Source organism: Anguilla rostrata, chromosome 3 (genome assembly GCF_018555375.3).
Source record: "Anguilla rostrata isolate EN2019 chromosome 3, ASM1855537v3, whole genome shotgun sequence".
Taxonomy (NCBI): Eukaryota; Metazoa; Chordata; class Actinopteri; order Anguilliformes; family Anguillidae; genus Anguilla; species Anguilla rostrata.
Genome location: NC_057935.1, coordinates 41,896,576 through 41,903,068, shown reverse-complemented (window position 1 = coordinate 41,903,068; position 6,493 = coordinate 41,896,576). Strand labels below are relative to the sequence as shown.

General features: G+C 42.0%; 1 long non-coding RNA gene across 1 annotated transcript; it reads left to right on the top strand.

Annotated features, from left to right (window-relative positions):
* The first annotated feature begins 2,943 nt into the window (after nucleotides 1-2,943).
* Nucleotides 2,944-5,127, top strand: LOC135250880 (uncharacterized). The gene is made up of 2 exons (XR_010329042.1): nucleotides 2,944-4,323; nucleotides 4,362-5,127. It is a non-coding gene; the product is annotated as an uncharacterized LOC135250880 (long non-coding RNA).
* The last annotated feature ends 1,366 nt before the right edge of the window (nucleotides 5,128-6,493 follow it).

The following is a 6,493-nucleotide window of genomic DNA, read 5'->3' as shown; positions in this document are numbered from 1 at the left end:
GGGGGTCACTCAAAAGCGATGAAACATGAACCCCTAACCAACTTAACCCTCCCATCAACTGGGCATCGCCCTGTGGAGCTACTGGCCACAGTCAGCACTAGCATGGTCTAGTGCTTATTCCAGTGTTTTAACAGCACAGCTCATCCCCTAAATGCTCACTGCGTGTTTGTCTTATCAAAGTCTGCTGCTGGATTTCTGACACTTTACTGGGGTATGATGGTATCTACTTGTTACCTGTTACAGAATTAACTGCTTTGTCTAACCACTTATGAGATCTGTAGAAGTATTCATAATATCTGTGTATGGCCTATGTATGTGTGTACATTATGCAGGGAAGAGAGCTTGCAAAATACGCCCACATGGAACCGTGAGTATTGCCATTGGAATGAGCATGCAGTGCCCCTGGTGTTTATGTACCAAAATACTGCTCTGCCTTCTACCTTCTACCTTCAGTGTGATCGCTTTACAGTTGTATTCAGCTACCAAGTTAAAAAATATTACCTGTCCTGTTGTGTGCACCCAATACATTTATGACTGGAGTGGAGGTGTTAGTACAGGTACTGATATGCCATTTCAGCTTAATTTTATTACAGCATGCTAATTTCAGCTCAATGATATGATTTTATTACAGCATGCTCAATTACAGCCTGCTAATTTCAGTTAAATCATTTGACTACAGAAAGCTCATTTACAGGTTTAAAACTTCAGTTTTTAAACAGTTACTGGTGAATACAAAAAAAGTCACACTAGACCTGCCAAGCACTTAAATGTGTCAATAAAAAAGGTTTTGATTGGTCCTTCATCAGATTCCCAAGGGGGAATTCTTCTCCTTTCTAGGGAGTTATAAATTTGATCCCCTGGATGAATTTATTTCCCAACACTATTTAGTTCTGACTGGAGTAAATGTTTTGTTTAATTTGGGGGAAAGGGGGCACAAGTGGGTCTTTATTAAAATAAAGACAGGAAGTAGATTTCTATTCAGTCAGATATAACTGTGGAGTGCATCTGACCACTTGCTTTCACTACAATGAGAAACATCTTAACACCTCCTACATCTCCCCTAGTTTAAACAGGTTTCAACTGGATTTGGCTGAAATCCATCAGGCTACCAGGATGATGGAAGTCAGTGATTTATACAAAATAAAACTAAGAACTGAGGACTGCATAAAGTCAAGGAGTACATAAACATCTTAAAGCATACTCATAGCAAATCAGGCATTTTTAAAATGCTTGAACATTTTGGTTGAGTGAGTATTTTTGTCATTCACTACGGTGGTCTTCTGTGATCTACCAGGCTTTTTAGGATTGCTGAGATTACCAGTGTGTTCTTGTTTCTTAACAATGTATCACATTGGCCTTGTGTTTCGGCAATGTATCTGATTGATTTATTCAGATTTCTCAGCCTTATAATTAGGGCCACCAGATTGTATCCACCATGCGACCTTCAGGGATTTAAATTTGTATTTCAATGGTTATCCTCCAGGGGTCCTCATAGACACTCCAATGGCACAGCCAAGTGACTAATTGAACAACTGAGTTTCTATATGAGAGATTTATATATATATATATATATATATATATATATATATATATATATATATATAACATTTCGTTGATTGAATATGGGGAGGATCGGGAAGGAAAGTGCACATGGATGGAAATTTAAATGTTATAAAAAGCATGTTTTGAGCCAGTGGTCCTCACTTCTGGCCATGGAGAGCTGCAGGGACTGCTGGATTTCGTTGTTACTCAGAACTTGAGTAGCACAGCAATTCAGGTCACCTGGTTTCTTGGGTCTGAATCAATCGCTGATCTTATGGGAAAAACAAAAACGAGCTGACTGTAGCTCTCCAGGACTAGAACTGAGGATCACTGCAGTAAAAATAAAAATGCATCCATATAAAGCAGAGATTTCCAGTCTTATCCAGTGTGGCTGCAGGTTTTTGTTTTAGCCCAGCGCTAAGACACCTGATTCTACTTAAAGTCTTATTTGAAGTTGATGTTGCTTAGTTGATTAGTTGAATCATGAACGTATTTTTTTATTGAAAATTTTTTGTACAAGTTAAATGTTATCTAACTACTCTCATTTTTAAAGTGGATATTTCCCACTGCTTATAACAAAACATATCATTCCCCTGTACAATACTTTTAAACAACGAAAACTCGAAAATGTTGCGATTCTTGTTCAGAGCCGGCTTTTTTTACCATTCGCGAACAATTCAGTCAGACACTCGTTCATTCAGTGCAGTGGAGATAGCCGTTCTTTGGCGTGATAGAGTAACTTGAGTCTTATACCATGAGTTCTATACTATTGTCGTTCTGATAGCAAACAAAACTAGATAATGTACCCGATTAGAAAAACTCAAAACAGTTGTTATTCTGGAGCCTGGAAAGAGTTGTGATTATTGTTCATTTTATTCAGCAGGGCAATGCCCATTCGTTCACTTATAAAACACAAATATAAGCAATCAGCAGCTCATGGGTTTACTTTTGGTTCTGTCAGGACCACTGTCATCAAGTAGAACTTTATTGACAATAAAGGCAATACAGTTATGTTTGGCGGTATGGCTCTGTTCTGGAGCTCTCCCACCAACCACGCAGCCCGCGTGGATAAGGCCGGGAGGCCAGCAGCCAAACCACCCCTATAGGGGTACACACAGAACAGATCCAGCAGCAAAGCAGTTTTTAACACATAGGAATGGAGAATGCAAATTATTGACGCATGGGATGGAGCTGGGGTGGTGGAGGGGATTTACGAAGCAACGTGCAGCGCTTGCATGCAGGAGGAGCAGCCGAATGAGTAGAGGGAGGCTGTTTAAGTAGACCGCCCTGATAGTGAATGTACTGTGATAGGCGAACATCACTCAGCTGAGCCATCAGCTGATTCGGCCGGAGCGCTTGACTCTCGTGACCTGCCAGAACTACGCGATGCTCCATTTTTGCAATGTTATGTCCTGCCGCATTGCATCATTTAAATGCTTTTGCACAATGTGATAAACTATCATGTTTAAAAACACCTTGGTTGGAAGCTGATATAGGCGGAGCCGCTCGGTGAATCAAATGAGTAAATCGAACAAATCATCTGCTTTATGTCTGATTGGGGGTTTAAAAGGTATATCCACTAGAGGGCAGATTGGGACCTGAATACGTTGACAGCTACCTCCGTTTTTGCCTATAACAAACAAACATGGCAACATTGGAGGAGGTCGTTTTAATGTACATAATGCGAAGACGGGAGAAATATGGCAGTGACAACCGTGAATGTGGTACATAAGACCATTAAATTTATCGAGACATGACAACTGAGAATATGTTCCTCATTTTACAGTTGAGGGCAACTGATGATGAAAAACACCTCCAGTATTTCTGCATGTCCGTTGGAAGATTTGATGACTTTCTCCATCTGGTGGCCCCCTTAATTCAACACCAAAAAACCCACACTGAGCCAGTGGATACAGCAGTGCAGCTTGCGATCACGCTCCGCTTTCTTGCTACAGGCATCAGCCTGAGAGCCTTGGCAGCAAGCTTCAAGCTTGGATCTTCAACAGTTGGTTGCATTGTCGGTGAGGTGTGCAAAGCTATTTGGGCTGCACTGAAAGGAGAATGTGTAGATTTCCCTTGATATAGCACAGTAGGAGAACAGCCAGATTTCTGGTATTTGTGGAATTATCCTGTCTCAAAGCAGTAGATGGGAAATATGAGAATCCGTGCACCAGCTAACAGTCGAAGTTGTTTCCACAACTACAAGGGCTTTATCAGTTTCATCCTTATAGCTGTGTGTGACATCAGGTACACATTTACAGTTGAGGCCAAAAGTTTACATACACCTTGGCAAAAGACTGCATTTTTCACAACTCAACGCATTTCATGTTACCATACATATCCTGTGTTAAGTCAATTAGGGTATTTACTGTATTTCCATCAGAGGTAATTTCTAAGTAATAGCTAAGAGACATTTATTTCAGCTTTTATGTACTATATCAGATTTTTAGTGGATCAAAAGTGTACATACACTTTGTTATTATTTGGTGGTATTGCCTTTTAATTGCTTAACTAGAATCAAACACTTGTGGTAGCCTTCCACAACCTTCTCACCAGAGGCATCACTAGGGGGGTGTGGGGGGTGTGGGGGGTGCAGACCGCACCGGGTGACACCATCAGAGGGGGTGATACCGAAATGACTGGCAATAAATTTTTTGTGCAGTGTTTTGTGTAGCTACGGGTTGAAACAGTTAATTTCTCCCATGCAGTTTACTGCCGGTTGATGTAAATAGCTGTGTTAATGTGACGAGAACCGCTTTGTCGTTTGAATGCATAATCCCGGTCGACAACATCCAACAGACCCCCCCCCCCCCCCCCAGGGTGACGAGATCCAACAGCAACCCCCCCGTCGACAACATCGGGTGACACCAAAGGTCGACCGCACTGGGTGTCACCAACCCTAGTTTTCCACGCCACTGCTTCTCTCAATACTTTGCCGGAATATTTGCCCATTCTTCCTGACAGACCGCCTCCTTGCTCAAACACACTTTTTCAGATTAGTCCACAAATTTTCTATGGGATTCAGGTCAGGGCTTTGTGATGGCCACTCCAATACTTTCAATTTGTTGTCTTTAAGCCATTTTGTCACAACTTTGAAGGTATGCTTAGGATCATTGTCCTGCTGAAGTTTTAACTATCTAGCTGATGTATTGCGGTGTTGCTTCAGTATTTCTTGATAATCCGCCTTCCTCATGATGCCATCTATTTTCTGAAGTGCTCCAGTCCCTTTTCCAGCAAAACACCCCCACAAGATGATGCTGCCACCCCCATGCTTCACAGTTGGGTTGGTGTTCTTCGGATTGAAAGCCTCACCCTTTTTCCTCCATACACAGCGCTGATCATTATGGCCAAACAGTTCAATTTTTGTTTAATCTGACTAGAGAACACTCCTCCAAAGGGCTATGTCTTCGTCCTGGTTATCATTTGAAAACTTCATTCTGGCTTTTTTACGCTGATCTTGGTGTAGGGGCTTCCTTGCGCGCAAGCCTTTCAGGCCTCCCAGACTGTTTAAAGAGACAGTAAACTTGTTGTATGTATGTTTTGACCCACTGGAATTCTGATATAATTAATTAAAGCTGAAATAAATCTGTCTCTAATCAATTGTTTTAAAATTACCTCTGATGTGAACAAAGTAGATGCCCTAATTGACTTGCTAAAAGAAATGTATGGTAACATTAAATGTGCGGAGTTGTAAAAAACTGAGTTGAATTCCCTTAAGTGTATGTAAACTTTTGGTCACAACTGTATAGTCGTGGACATAGGAGCATATGGCTGGGACAGTGATGCTGGTTCGGATCCCAGCTCATCCAGGGCAAGCTTCACCTGCCACCTCCAGCCATTCTGCCCAGAAGTGAAGTCCCGAGACCCTATGTCTTTGTAGGGGACAAAGACTTTCCGTTGAAATTGAATCTGATGCAGCCATATTCAGGGGAGCTTGCATCATCAAATAGGCTACGTCACAACGGATCCCTGTCTCACTGTCCCAATCATGTGCCCCCACAGTAACCCAGTATCTGAAGTGGTAACTGATGTCACACACAGCCATCAGAGTGTTATAGAAGTTTATGTAAAGTTAATCTGAAGAATTTGAAGAGAACAGTTCAATACTGAGGACAACAAATTAAAATTTCAGTACTGCCCAGGTGGTTTTGCATACCTCATCCATGTCCACAACTCAACTGACTGTGGTTTACGCAAGTTTGAAGTCTACCTAATGGTGACGAGCCACTTATTGCCACTAATTGTGTTATATTGTATTATATTATAAACTGCATAAATTCAATAAAAATGTGCGTACTAATAGCTATAAAGTAGTCCTGTGTTTCGTGTGTGTCCCCAAAGTTCGTTTTTCTGGGTGGGGAGGGCAGAGTTGTCCAGTCTCTTGAATGCACACATAGCAAAATGTATGTTTTAACAGGGTGAAATCTTATTGCTAAGCAATGTCTACAACTATCGCCACTCACGTGCAGGACGTGTTGCGCCTTTGGCATACTGGCTGCAAAGTGGCGAGTCTTTGGAAAGGCCATGGAGCTCTCTGTGGACAAGGCTGAAGACATCACAAAGGCATGTGTGGCTCTGCATAATTACTTTTTTGTCACTGACTAAGTCCAGCCTGAAAAGGCCAGGTACATCTTCAACACCTTGGTGGACACTGGAGATGTCCCTGGAGAGTGGAGACAAGTGACTGAGGGAGACTCCAATCTCCTCAATCCACGATGCCTCACTGCTGACCGAGCAACACGACTTTGCACTAAGGTTTGAAACCGCTTGTGGAACTATTGTCAGATGGCAGGGAAGATGGCCTCTGGCTGGACACAAACTGATTTTCTGTTTGGAGGGGGGAGGGTGTTCCTCACAGTTTCAGGCTTTTTCAGTTCCACTGTGCTCTGATGAAACTTTTTTATTTAAATGTTTACCAGCATTTGTTTTTCCAGGCTCAGCAAAAAACAAA